The sequence below is a fragment of the Ctenopharyngodon idella genome, chromosome 21 (genome assembly GCF_019924925.1).
Source record: "Ctenopharyngodon idella isolate HZGC_01 chromosome 21, HZGC01, whole genome shotgun sequence".
Classification (NCBI taxonomy): Eukaryota; Metazoa; Chordata; class Actinopteri; order Cypriniformes; family Xenocyprididae; genus Ctenopharyngodon; species Ctenopharyngodon idella.
The window spans coordinates 26374146-26389692 of NC_067240.1; the positions used below are offsets into that span (position 1 = coordinate 26374146).

Below are 15547 nucleotides of genomic sequence, written 5' to 3' on the forward strand. Positions count from 1 at the left end.
ACAGCGTCGGTAGGCGGGCGCCAGTTCTCTGGCGAATTAACGAATCCTGTTATTGAAGGCGTGGATCATGAATATTAATTAGGTAATGTGACTGGATTCTTCATAACGGTTCGAGAAATATTAATGAGCAAAGCCTTCTCCATAGTAGGATTTTAAAATGAGCTGATGTTCTATCGAAATACAGTTTTGTGTTTACCACTTGCTGACTGGCGTTGTTTCGTTTCCGTATGGAACTGAAAATATCACAAACAAGATGGCGAATTTTCCACTGATTGTTCAAAAGTGCTTCCTAATACCAATATATGGATAATAAAAAGAAAAACAACGAGAAAGAAAACTAATCCATATGTCTATTAATATAATGGCAATGAAAATGAACTTTTCCTGTGCATATTCAGTCAGTGTGTCAAATTAATTCAATTTCACTGTGCCGATATAAGACAAGCTTGAGTGAAATCAAATTTAAAACCATGTACGCCCCCTTGCGTCCCACACACGAAAAAAATATTAAAGGGGGGGTATCACACAGTTTCTGCCAATCTCATGTTAATCTTGAGTACCTATAGAGTAGTAGTGCATCCTTCATATCTCCAAAAAGTCTTTAGTTTTATCATATTTATAAAAGATACATACGCTGTACTGAGTATTTCCGAAAACAGCCGAGCGCCTGCAGGCGTGTCCTGTGAGTGGACATAAAGTGACGAGCTGTCACGAGCACACGCCGCTTTTGTGTAGAGATTGGCTCAATGGTCAGCTAAACAGATGTATTTAAACACACACAATACACCATCGCATTATCCCTGGATAACTTTTGAATCACTATAATGAATATAGCGTATAGTGAATGATGAATTTATGAATTCACTACGTTCGTTTTGTATACATTATATGCACTTAGGCGCCTATTGCCAACAAAACAGACATTTGATGCAGTTTTACTCACCACCTGTGGTTCCGACTCATGACTGGGATCATTACCGCTGTGACCGCTCCATCTTTCAGTTTCAAACAATCTGTAAATCCAGCTTAGAACTGGGCCTTGTTTATAAAAACATAAGCGCCGATCCCGAGGGCTCGAGCAGCCACGGAAAAACATGAGATATTCTCCATTCATTTCAACCAATAAAAAAGTGATTGCAACTATCAGTTTCTATGGTTATTTGTACTAATAAATGTAATAAATGTTGAGAGCACATCAACGTATTGCATGAGCACAAAACTCTCAGCTTGACTTAACGCTGTGTTCTTTATGAAGAAAGGTTATCTTTCCCTCACAACCAAAAACACACTTCTTTGGTAACATTGTTGATTTTGTGAAGTCCTGTGACCTGTGCAGCGCTGCCGACGACTTCCGTAAACCCGAACGTGCGTTGATGGGCGTGCTCTTGCTCTCTCTCTCTGGTCGACGTGTGCGTGCGCGCCCTTCCGGGAGAAGTGCCCATACAAGGAATTTCGAACTTGTTGACATCACTCAGGCCGATACTCGAAAAAAAGATCCCGAATCCTGTAAGGATTTGGAAGAGAATTTTTGGCACAGAAATACTCCGTCATTCGTCCAACTCATGTTTTGAAACTTTGGCCATGTTTAGCATGATAATCCAACTCTTTAACAGTGTAAATGAGTCCCCCCCCCCCCCTTAATAGTTACCCTGAAGTCACCTTGAAATCAAAATTGACAATTCTTTATTATTTATAAAAAAAAACTAAAAAAAAAAAAAAAACTCACATACCCTTGTAATCTTTATTCAAAATAACCCTTTCGTCTAATAATGAGAAACTTTCTCGTAATTATGACTTAGTTTCTCATAATTATGAGAAACTTCTAGGCATGCGCAAAGCAGCGGAGCAGTGACACGCTAGCGACATCCGCTGGTCAAATGCGATAACTCCGCAACCATGGCACGTTCTGCAAAAGTCTAATCTATAATATCATTAAATAAATAACATTATTGATAAATTATCAGTAGCCTCCCTGATAGCACACGTACATCTTGGAGACGTCTATTTGAGGTGTGTGTTTACGTCTGGAAGATGTATTTTTTAGAGTGTTTGCTCATCTGGAATACGTCTATTGGACGTTTCCTGTCAGACGTCAAATAGACGTTTAGAAGATGTCTTTAAGATGTTTATGATTTAGAATGTATGTAAAACTGACATCTAAAAGATGTCTATCAGATGTTTGTAAACAGCAGATGTTTTCCAGATGAAGTGATCTTTAACAGACATCTTGCAGATGTATGTGTGCTATCTGGGATATGAGACGGGATATAGTCGTTTATTCATTTGTAACATTCATTTGTATTTTTGTGTATGAACAAGCAGAAACACAGAGTGGTGATCCATGGATTTCAAACAGATAGAGGAATGATAAGACAGCACACACCTACATATCCAAGTCTGTTAAAGAACGCTTCACCTGGAAAGCTGTCTTTTGCATACATTCTCATGAGTCATAAACATTTAAAAGGTGTTTTCTGTAGGAATATCACTGGAATGAAGGTTTATGACTGGGCAAGTGCTTTAGGACCCGGTTTATATTAGAAAAGCTTTCCAGCGCCTTTGTCTAGGCAAACCTGCGCATCAAATAGCCTAGACTCATCCGCGAAATACGTGTTAACGTTAACACATAAACCCACACATTTTATGAAGACGTTGCACTTAAACTTAACGAATACATGTCATATTCCTTCGTTAATCTGATAGTTTTGCATAATGTGCCATGTTTGCTGTTCTCGCATTTACGAGACTTTGACCAGCGGATGTCGCTAGCGTGCCACGCCCTTCTGCTCCGCTGCTCTGCGCATGTGTAGAAGTTTCTCATTATTATGAGAAACTAAGTCATTATTACGAGAAAGTTTCTCATTATTATGAGAAACTAAGTCATTATTATAAGAAAGTTTCTCATTATTATGAGATACTAAGTCATAATTATGAGAAACTTTTTCATTATTATGAGAAACTAAGTCATTATTATAAGAAAGTTTCTCATTATTATGAGATACTAATTCAAAATTAACGAGAAAATTTTTCATTATTACGAGAAAGTTTCTCGTTATTATGAGAAACTAAGTCATTATTACAAGAAAGGTTCTCATTATTATTAGATACTAAGTCATAATTATGAGAAAGTTTCTTGTTATTATGAGATACTAAGTCATAATTATGAGAAAGTTTCTCATTATTACAAGAAAGTTTCTCGTTATTATGAGAAACTGTCATTATTATAAGAAAGTTTCTCATTATTATGAGAAAGTTTCTCGTTATTAAGAGAAACTAAGTCATTATTACGAGAAAGTTTCTTATTATTATGACATAGTAAGTCATTATTATGAGAAAGTTTCTCAATATTATGACTTAAAGAATCATATTTTTTACTTTACTGTGGCGGAAACGGGCTTCCATAGTTTACTTCCATTTCATGCCAACTTTAACTGGTGTTAGAGTGTTATAGCAAGACCTGCACCCTCTAGAATGTTTTCAGGGTAACACTTCACAATAAGGTTCATTAGTTAACATTAGTTAACTAATTAACATGAACTAATAATGAACTGCACTTCTACAGCCTTTATCAATCTTTATTAATGTTAATTTCAACATTTACTAATACATTATTAAATCAAGAGTCGTATATAGTTAATGCACTGTGAACTAATATGAACAATGAACAGCTGTATTTTTATTAACTAACGTTAACAAAGATTAACAAATACAGTAACAAATGTATTGCTCATTGTTAGTTCATGTTAGTTGATACATTAACTAATGTTAACAAATTAACCTTATTGTAAAGTGTTACCATTTTCAGTTTTCAGCAGGTATTTTGATTAATTTTATTTGACCAAATTAATTTGCTAACTACTCAAGAGATTTAAGTAGTTCCATTTTTAGTTCAAAAGTGAACATTATCAAGCTTCACTCATTAAACCTAATGCACTGTAATGATAAAAGTTTTGGGAGTAACACATTATAAAAGTCATTATATTACAGTAATATATTATTTTTTGCTGTAAGGCAGTAATATAACACATTACTAATAAAATTTGGGTAATATTATACTTATTGCAATCTCAGTAACGCACGTTACAACAACGCATTTTAATCCGAAATTAAAGGGCATCTATTATGCAAAATCCACTTTTACAAGGTTTTTGGATATAAATGTGTGTTGGCAGTGTGTGAACACAACCACCCTACAGTAGCTATGTTTCCATCCAAAGTTGCGTATTTAACTTATGCACAAATTTTGAATATCGCATAGAACATTTGCGAATAAAGCACAGTTTCCATCCAGCGAGTCAAAGAAAACAAAAACGTCACTTCCTGAACACTGGCGCTAAATATCACTATGAAAAATGTAAGTTTCTGCTATAGAAGCCATTGTATATAATATTTTTTATATATAATACATTATTTGCGCCTCAGTGCTTGCAGATGAAACACAGTAAACGCTGTCATGTTATCTTGCATTCAAATGCCTGGTATTTGTGAACGCAATCATGTGAGGCACTTCGGGGAGGGAATTAAACCGAACCACTTTAACGACAGACTTTGCTCAGTCATTAGAGAATGACCAAAACAGCATTTCAAATGCTGTGCAATGAGATCAATCCGCTGGTTGTTATGAGATCGATCCAGTTATGCTGTTACATTGCAAAGTCACGTCTTTTTTGATGCGCATCAAGGAATTTATTCGGTAAAAGTGTTTCCATCGTAGTTCATGCGCATGTTTTCATGATTTATCCTACTCATTGGAGCACATAAGATTTTTATGCGCATTTTTAGAATCTATGTGCATCTTGGCATTTCCATCCAGCGTTTTTTTATGCAATATCCTAAAATGCCCATAAAAATAGGTGGATGGAAACATAGCTAATTATAAAAATCCACCCACTCCTTTTTTTAAATCCCCATTAAACCAAAGCAGTCTCATTAGACAAGCCGTTTTAATTCTCTGAGCAATGTGACGTTACATTACTGATGCCCCGCCCACGACCACTGACTGACAGTCCTGCATTACCATAGTTTCCGCCCTCAGCGAGCTGTACGCTGTCCGCCATTTTCTCCGCGCTCGAGTAGCTGTAGCGAAAACGTCTGGTAAGTAACTGAGATGTTTTGTTGTTGGATGTGAACATAACAGTCTTCATTTACTGACATCTGAGCCGCTGAACGCAGTGGATTAGTTTTATTTTTGAAGGGAATGCACCACAGATCTAATATACACATACGATTTCTGTAATGTTACCTGCCATTTACATTCACAGACATAACTGACTGTGTTTATGTGAACTGTGTGTGTTTTCGACAACCTTGTGTGTATTTGAGTTTAAACAAAACAAAAAAATGTGAAAGAGAAGTTACTCACGAGACTTGACCTCTGACAGCCAGCTGTCTGTGTGTGTGTGCTTCAGTGCGCTCAGAAAACGATATATTAGAAGTTTAAAATGATATAGGTTTAAAACTTGTGGAAATAATAAACTTTAATGATTACATTAAAACTATGCTATCCGTGAGAGTGATCGTGATATAGATGATAATCAAAACCAAGCAGATGTCTTGTTAATATTTGGCAGAGAATCCGATTGAGGCAGAAACTGTGATCGTAGAGAGGGGGCGGGGCACAGCAGCTTATTTGCATTTAAAGGCACATGCACGAAACCAGCCTGTTCTTGACTGTAGTCAGAAATAGGTATTTACAACATGGATTTAAAAATTATCTGTGAGGTATTTTAAGCTGAAACTTTACAGACACATTCCTGGGAACAACTGAGACTTAAATTACATCTTGTAAAAATGGGCATAATAGGTGCCCTTTAAGTGGTGATATTTTTTTTTTTCACCAACACTGTAAGACATTCCAGCACCAGAGAAAAAAATCCACGGTAAAATAAAGTAATAAGCCCCAAGAAGCCATGGTTTACAGTTAATTTATAACAGCTAAGGGGCGTTGTTAGGCACGATGCGGAGCGGTTAGGCATGACAGGGCTTTTTGCTTTTATATAACGGTTACCATACAATACAAATATTAAAGACAAAAAAATATGTACAGTATCAATGAAGTAAAATCACTAAAAGACTTCCTTCCGCTGGAAAAATAGTCCCTGACCGTGAACAGCAACAGAAGTTACATTTATTACGCCTCTAGATGCCGGCAAAGATTGTCTCTATGAGCGAGTCACTCAGTCGCAAAGACTTTTATATTGAAACTTGTTGTGAACACGGAACAAGACGCAAATGACAAATGCTTTGACTAGCACTGTCAGTGTCAGCAGGGCACAGGGGAAACCCATTAAATGTCAAAAGGACAAGATCGCAGCAGACATCAAGACAGATTTTTTATTATAAACATAGGACTGACCTGAAGGAAAATGCTAAATCTGAATGCAGGTAATACACTCGGTCACTCGATATCTCTCTCACAATACTCTTCTACATACAGTAGTAAGCTTCAGCGAACAATATCACTTTTTACGTTTCTAAGAGTGGTTGCTAAGGGTGTTGTGCAGTACTACACAGAACCGGGTGAAGCGGTCATAGCCGTGTTTTATCGTGAATAAAACACAGCTATTGACCAATCTGGAACTAATGGTAACACTTTATTTTAGGGTCTTTTAACTAGTTGCTTATTAGCATGCATATTACTAGAATATTGGCTGTTTATTGGTAATTATTAAGCACATATTAATGCCTTATTCTACATGACCTTATTCTACATTCTTAATCCTACCCAATACCTAAAGTTAACAACTAACTTACTAACTATTGACAAAGACTATAGAATATTAAGACGTGTCACTTGTGTTGTTTTGAATGGGAGAAAGTGCAACGCGCAATATGGCGGAATTAGTCCCGCCTTCTAAATAAGAGCCAATCGTGATTGGTAATGTCATTGCGTCACTGCAACGGCCGTTAGAAGCTCTGGTTCCTATAGAAACAGTCAGATGCGAAACAAGAGACGCGCATTTAGGACTGCGCATGCGCATTAGCTTGATCCAGCCTGAAAAATACCTGTTTGTCATGATTTGAGCGAATAGAAACAAAATTTATGAGACAGTTGTCAGATTTCATTGGTGATTTCAAATATGAAATTTAATCGAAAGCTTGGCAAACAGCTTTGGAGAATTTGATGTTTCCCCATTCAAAGAGGTAGGAGCTGCACTTGAATGCCTGAGAGGCGTTTCAAAGATGGCCGCCGAGTGAAATGACTTAAAGGGACTTTGCTATTAATAAGCAGTAAATTAGGAGTTTATTGAGGGAAAAGTCATAGTTAATAGTGAATACATGTTCCCTATACTAAAGTGTTACCGAACTAACCGTTTTATAAATAATAAACAACAGTTACTTTTCATTAAATACACAATACATGGAATTGCAGCAACACAGAGACACAGTGGTGCAGTAATACTGATGTAATGAGGTCACAGGTGTATGTTTGTAGAGTAATTTACAACGGCTTCGAACGCAGCTCAACCAATCAGAATCAAGGGCCGGTGTCCTGACATTTCATCCTACCTGTCAGATTGTCCTACCGGGGCTTACTGCGCATGCGCACATCAATATCGTTGACCACCATGCCCATAATTTCGTGCTGCTGGCGTGTGGACTTCTTCCTGTAAGGTTAGTTTTGGGCTATTTCTGTTTACTTTTACTACTTGCACTTCTACTTGCACTTTTTTTTTGACAGTTTGTGTTAATTTTCATTATGCCAAGACAGACCACAGTAATGAGGATGCACGAACTTCTTCACGTAGGGTAAGTTTATGACTATTTCCCGGGCATTTTTTACTACTTGCGCATGGATTTCTTCCTCTAAGTTATTTGTATAATATTTATGTTGTATATATATAATATATATAATTAATTTATCTGTTTATTTGTGCTTTTTTTCTTTCTTGCATTTTTAACAGCTATGGAAGATAAAATGTGGCATGCATCACTGGTTAGTGAACCATTTTAAAATGTTTTGATTGTTTGGTAATATATATATATATATATATATATATACAGGTGCTGGTCATATAATTAGAATATCATCAAAAAGTTGATTTATTTCACTAATTCCATTCAAAAAGTGAAACTTGTATATTATATTCATTCATTACACACAGACTGATATATTTCAAATGTTTATTTCTTTTAATATTGATGATTATAACTGACAACTAAGGAAAATCCCAAATTCAGTATCTCAGAAAATTAGAATATTGTGAAAAGGTTCAATATTGAAGACACCTGGTGCCACACTCTGATCAGCTAATTAACTCAAAACACCTGCAAAGGCCTTTAAATGGTCTCTCAGTCTAGTTCTGTAGGCTACACAATCATGGGGAAGACTGCTGACTTGACAGTTGTCCAAAAGACGACCATCGACACCTTGCACAAGGAGGGCAAGACACAAAAGGTCATTGCAAAAAGAGGCTGGCTGTTCACAGAGCTCTGTGTCCAAGCACATTAATAGAGAGGCGAAGGGAAGAAAAAGATGTGGTAGAAAAAAGTGTACAAGCAATAGGGATAACCGCACCCTGGAGAGGATTGTGAAACAAAACCCATTCAAAAATGTGGGGGAGATTCACAAAGAGTGGTCTGTAGCTGGAGTCAGTGCTTCAAGAACCACTACGCACAGACGTATGCAAGACATGGGTTTCAGCTTTCGCATTCCTTGTGTCAAGCCACTCTTGAACAAGAGACAGCGTCAGATGCGTCTCGCCTGGGCTAAAGACAAAAAGGACTGGACTGCTGCTGAGTGGACCAAAGTTATGTTCTCTGATGAAAGTAAATTTTGCATTTCCTTTGGAAATCAGGGTCCCAGAGTCTGGAGGAAGAGAGCAGAGGCACACAATCCACGTTGCTTGAGGTCCAGTGTAAAGTTTCCACAGTCAGTGATGGTTTGGGGTGCCATGTCATCTGCTGGTGTTGGTCCACTGTGTTTTCTGAGGTCCAAGGTCAACGCAGCCGTATACCAGGAAGTTTTAGAGCACTTCATGCTTCCTGCTGCTGACCAACTTTATGGAGATGCAGATTTCATTTTCCAACAGGACTTGGCACCTGCACACAGTGCCAAAGCTACCAGTACCTGGTTTAAGGACCATGGTATCCCTGTTCTTAATTGGCCAGCAAACTCGCCTGACCTTAACCCCATAGAAAATCTATGGGGTATTGTGAAGAGGAAGATGCGATATGCCAGACCCAACAATGCAGAAGAGCTGAAGGCCACTATCAGAGCAACCTGGGCTCTTATAACACCTGAGCAGTGCCACAGACTGATCGACTCCATGCCACGCCGCATTGCTGCAGTAATTCAGGCAAAAGGAGCCCCAACTAAGTATTGAGTGCTGTACATGCTCATACTTTTCATGTTCATACTTTTCAGTTGGCCAAGATTTCTAAAAATCCTTTCTTTGAATTGGTCTTAAGTAATATTCTAATTTTCTGTGATACTGAATTTGGGGTTTTCCTTAGTTGTCAGTTATAATCATCAAAATTAAAAGAAATAAACATTTGAAATATATCAGTCTGTGTGTAATGAATGAATATAATATACAAGTTTCACTTTTTGAATGGAATTAGTGAAATAAATCAACTTTCTGATGATATTCTAATTCATATGACCAGCACCTGTGTGTGTGTGTGTGTGTATATATATATATATATATATATATATATTTTTTTTTTTTATTTATCTGTTTATTTGTGCTTTTTTTTCTTTCTTGCATTTTTAAGAGCTATGAAAGATGAGTGGAATACACTTTATAATTTCCTTTCGGTGGGGATCATACCCATCAGGGTATGATAAGTCCAAAAAGCAGAATCTTCGGAGATATGCACTCAAATTCACTCTAAAAGGCAAAGTGTTATATTAAATTTAAATTTCAATCATGTTTATTTTATTATTCATCTGTTGCCATCTTAATGTAAATTTGTCATTTATGACTATATGTTCACTTTAATCTAGATGGAGACCTTTTTTATGAAAGCAGAAGAGTCATCAGAACCAAAGAGGAAGCCAGAACTTCATTCCTCTCCGATTGGTGGGCACACAGGAATTGGCAAAACACATGCTGCCATCTTTTTATGATAGTATTTCTATTTCCTGCTGCTGGAATTCGATGGTTGAGATGACTGCAGAGACGGATTCTACATTTGTGAGATGGACATAGCTACTCCCATTATTTTCAGAGAAAAGGACAAGAGCGTAATAGTCAAGTGCAATATTGCAATCTATGTGCGGGACTGAGGGAACTTTCTAGAAGATAGCACTTGAAAAACACCTGGACCGGTGACACGCAAACACTATCCGAGAGAGCTTCAGGATTGGAGAAGAGAAAGAATGTGCCAGACGAGAGCACGGGCAAGACAAAGCAACAGATGCAGAAATATGAGTGAGCCGTGAACACACGTACACCGTTTGTTTGCAGATTAATAATAACGGACTTGCGCATGCCTAATGTATGACACCTGTATGTCACTGAAATCATCTTTACCTTCATTACAACGTCATCCATCAACTTTATTGGTGACACTGGTTTTGTTTATCCAGTCGCCGTTCAGTGTGTATTTCACACAAAAACGGTGTGGGCTGCTCCGAAACAATCGCAGAAAATGCAGAGAGGTAGTGTTTATTAATATTTCATTTAACGTATTAATAATACAATTAATGAATTATATATATATATATATATATATATATATATATATATATATATATATATATATATATAGTATATTATAGAGCCTCGCAGCAGCATTTTGTACCAATTGTAAACGGTTTAGTAATGATTTGTTAATACCCACGTATAGTGAGTTACAGTAGTCTAACTTTTTCGAAATTGTGTGGTTTTTAATGGTTTTACCTTTGCCATTATTCCAAATAATAAAAACATGATTTAACCACAAAATAAATAAAATTTAAGATCACTGTCAAAGGACACCCTCAGATTCCGCTGCTCCTGGTGCTTCAAACCATACAGCTTCAGTTTTATCTTCATTTAAGTTAAAAAAAAAAAAAAAATTAACAACCTTCATAGTTTGAGTTCATGTCAGACCAACTCAAAACAACCTCCTTTTGCCAAGATAACAGCTCTGAGTCTTCTTCTATAATGAGATCATTCCTCCATACAGAATCTCTCCAGATCCTAAAGAGTCCCAGATCCATGTCAGTGCTTCTTGTCTTCAGTTCACCCCACTCATTTTATAGGGTTCAGGTCTGGGGACTGGGATGGCCATTGCAGAAGCTTGGTTTTGTGCTCAGTGACACATTTTTGTGTTGGTTTTGATGTTTGTTTTTGGATCACTGCCCTGTTGGAAGATCCAAACATGGCCCATTATGTGATTTATAGCAGAGGCTGTCAGGTTTTGATTTTTTATCTGTTGGTATTTTATAGAATCCATGATGCCATATATCTGAAGATGTACAGGACCTCCAGAAAAACAATAGGCCCACAACATTAAAGATACAGCAGTGTATTTCATTTTATACATGGAGTACTTTTTATCCCTGTGTGCACCAAACCCATCTTAAGTGTTTGCTGCCAAAGAGCTTTTTTTTTTTTTTTTTTTTTCATCTGACCATAGAACCTGTCCCATTTTAAGTTCCAGTAGAGTCAAGAAGCACCAACATGGAGCTGGGAATCTGAAGGATCTGGAGAGATTCTGTGTGGAGGAATGGTCTCTGATCTCTTGTCAGGTGTTCTCCAAACTCATCAGGCATTATAGGAGAAGACTCACGCTTGTTTCACACCGCAAACGTCAGCGGTGCGTGAGCGTCGCGTTAGCAGGGATAAGCTTTGTGTTTTACATCATCTGCCGCGTGCATAAGCTTACAAGCCAGCAAACTCGGGTTTGATTTGTGTATGCTAGAGCCTATAGCTGTCTGTGTAATAACTAAAATAATGGTTATATATCATATTTTCTGGCTAGTTTACTTTATTTTTTTTTTTATAATACACCATACTTTAACCCAAACTGAATAGTTAAAAACAAGTTTAAATGAGTAAATCTTTTATAAATATTTTTTTTAATTTCTTTCCTGACATACTCCAATTCTGGTTAAAACACACTAGATAAGCTTATTCTGTGCATTTTGAGCACTTTTTGTATGAAATCATATTTATTTTGTTCATCAAAGGTGTACTTTCACTTTAATTGAGCGTTAGCAGCGCAGCAAAAATAGACCCAGCGCCGAAACGAGCCTCTGCATGCGGTGTGAATGCTCTCATCTGTTAACATGGGCGCCGAAAAAAATACACGCTGCTTACGCTTTGCTGATGCATGCGGTGTGAAACCGGCCTCAGAGCTGTTATCTTGGGAAAAGGAGGTTGCAAGAAGTATTTAATAAAAGGGGGCAAATAATTGTTCCCAACATGTTTTAGAGAAAAATTAGATTTTTCAAATTTTTTGAATAAAATATCTAAAGGATAAACAATGCAGATTTATTTTTTTTACAGCCATCTTTGATCATATTTAACCAGGGGGCAAATAATATCTGACCAGCACTGTAGATAGGTAGATAGATAGGCCTATTCGTAACTATATTTATACTGAAGATTTTATAACATGCCTCTCCATGATATGGGAGTTTTTATCTTACACTTCAAATAAAATGCTACCATTTTCACTACTGTCCAGTGACAATTTGGAAAGTAAATGCGACGGAAGCCTACTATTTTAGTAATGAACACAACTTTAATTATTCAGGATGGGGCCGTTCACACAGAACACGTTTTGCCATTCCATTGCGCTACTTTTACATTGTTTTTCAATGTAAACGCGCTAGACAGACTTTGACCGTTGCACTCGTGTCTCGCATCCATAATTTTGCAACGTCTCTTGCATTACGCAGTCTTCTAAAAATGCGGCGCTTAAGTTAAAATAAGTTCAACTTTTTAAAAAAGGCATCTCTAGACCTTGCTATTTTAACCGCAAAAACGCATTCTGTGTGACTGGTCCAAAGATAAACAGTGCATTCTTACTTCAGTGTTGCCTCGTACATTCAGTTTAACAGCATTAACAGCAAGCCAAAGAGGGCAAGGTTTCAAATGAACAATGCATTGTCGTGGCAGATTCGATGTCTCTTTGTCCCTTCAGTTCTGGTCTCGAAGAAAAACTCACAGAGTCGAAGTTCCAGGTCTCAGAAGTATTTCACTTTATTGTCAAGCAACAAAGTGAGATGCCAGCTCCACATCTGAATCTCTCTTAGCTGGGGCACAGTTTTTATACATTTTTCTTATCTCTTAAAACACACCAAAGTAGTATCATTGGATGGTAATATCCACCCTTACATTTTCACATATTCTCACTTAAAGGTGCTCTTCCCCACACATCTTTCCCATGTACTCGCCGACCTTTCTACCATAATTATCACAAATATGATTGCAGGTGTTGTTTATGTAAGAGACAATTTTCTTAGTAAGGGTGACCAACTTCTAGCTACTGTACATCTTTTGACTTAATTTCTCATGGGCCTTCTGCCAATTTGATGGTCAACCCTTTTCCCATGGGCCAAATGAAACATTGTATCAAACCAGTCAATACACCCCAGAGGCAAGAAGCCTTCATATGACGCACTTAACAATGGTCTTATTCATTTCACAGCCACCTGTTTGGTGGAAAATTACCAACAAAATATGCTCAGTGGCCAAGTAAACTTGTCTGACCCTTACAGTTACATAGGCCAAGAGGCCTCAAAACACTTCTAGCTTTTATAGTAAGCAAACCAATTTCTACAACAGTTTTTTTATAGGATGGATAAAATACTCCCATGCATTATATTCTTGCTCCGTCCATGCAATAAATGCACATTCTTGAATAAATTTTAACTGCTCATCATATGACCCATTTTAGTATGCGCCGGCGGCCAAATGGCACTTTAAAATCAATCAGAGCTATACAAATGTATATATTAATATGTACAAGTAATTTAGGCTACAACCCCCCGTAATTCGCACCTTCATAGCATGCACATGCACATTGAGTTCATGTCAGGCCCGGTTCTTGGCAGCTAGAGAAGGGTGGGCTGGCAGATATACTGAGTGGGCAATTTTCCAAAACGCGTTGGGCACAATTATTTGTCCCCTTTTATTAAATACTTTTTGTATTTAATACAACAACCTCCTTTTGCCAAGATAACAGCTCTGAGTCTTCTTCTATAATGAGACCATTCCTCCATTCCTACAGAATCTCTCCAGATCCTAAAGAGTCCCAGATCGATGTCGGTGCTTCTTGTCTTCAGTTCACCCCACTCATTTTATAGGGTTCAGGTCTGGGGACTGGAATGGCCATTGCAGATGCTTGGTTTTGTGCTCAGTGACACATTTTTGTGTTGGTTTTGATGTTTGTTTTTGGATCACTGCCCTGTTGGAAGATCCAAACATGGCCCATTGTATGATTTATAGCAGAGGCTGTCAGGTTTTGATTTTTTATCTGTTGGTATTTGATAGAATCCATGATGCCATATATCTGAACAAGATGTACAGGACCTCCAGAAAAAAAATAGGCCCACAACATTAAAGATACAGCAGTGTATTTCATTTTACACATGGGGTACTTTTTATCCCTGTGTGCACCAAACCCATCTTGAGTGTTTGCTGCCAAAGAGCTCCAGTAGTGTCAAGAAGCACCAACATGGAGCTGGGAATCTGAAGGATCTGGAGAGATTCTGTGTGGAGGAATGGTCTCTGATCTCTTGTCAGGTGTTCTCCAAACTCATCAGGCATTATAGGAGAAGACTCGCGCCAGTTTCACACCGCAAACGTCAGCGGTGCGTGAGCGTCGCGTTAGCAGGGATAAGCTTTGTGTTTTACATCATCTGCCGCGTGCATAAGTTTACAAGCCAGCAAACTCGGCCAAAAAAGCCAGCAAACTCGGGTTTGATTTGGGTATGCTAGAGCCTATAGCTGTCTGTGTAATAACTAAAATAATGGTTATATATCATATTTTCTGGCTAGTTTACTTTAGTTTTTTTATAATACACCATACTTTAACCCAAACTAAATAGTTAAAAACAAGTTTAAATGAGTAAATCTTCTATAAATATTTTTTCTTTCCTGACATACTCCAATTCTGGTTAAAACACACTAGATAAGCTTATTCTGTGCATTTTGAGCACTTTTTGTGTGAAATCATATTTATTTTGTTCATCAAAGGTGTACTTTCACTTTAATTGAGCGTTAGCAGCGCAGCAAAAATAGACCCAGCGCCGAAACGAGCCTCTGCATGCGGTGTGAATGCTCTCATCTGTTAACATGGGCGCCGAAAAAAATACACGCTGCTTACGCTTTGCTGATGCGTGCGGTGTGAAACCGGCCTCAGAGCTGTTATCTTGGGAAAAGGAGGTTGCAAGAAGTATTTAATAAAAGGGGGCAAATAATTGTGCCCAACATGTTTTGGAGAAAAACATTTATTTCATAATGTGATTTTTCCCCCACTTTCAAATCTTTTACTTCAATGAAAGGTTAGATTTTTCTAATTTTTTGAATAAAATATCTAAAGGATAAACAATGCAGATTTATTTTTTTTACAGCCATCTTTGATCATATTTAACCAGGGGGCAAAT

At 37.4% G+C, this 15547-nt stretch overlaps 2 long non-coding RNA genes across 4 annotated transcripts in view; both read left to right on the forward strand.

The window, feature by feature from the left end:
- Positions 1-15547, forward strand: part of LOC127504122 (uncharacterized) — a 1137365-nt gene that overhangs the window by 379904 nt on the left and 741914 nt on the right. The gene's annotated exons all lie outside the window — the stretch shown is intronic.
- LOC127504124 (uncharacterized) lies at positions 3136-13849 on the forward strand. Of its 3 annotated transcripts, XR_007927292.1 has the most exons (5): positions 3136-6384; positions 7436-7614; positions 7708-7749; positions 7905-7936; positions 9718-13849. It is a non-coding gene; the product is annotated as an uncharacterized LOC127504124 (long non-coding RNA). The 3 variants fall into 3 exon arrangements; XR_007927290.1 differs by having other exon boundaries at positions 3136-7614; XR_007927291.1 differs by having other exon boundaries at positions 3136-7614; positions 9950-13849.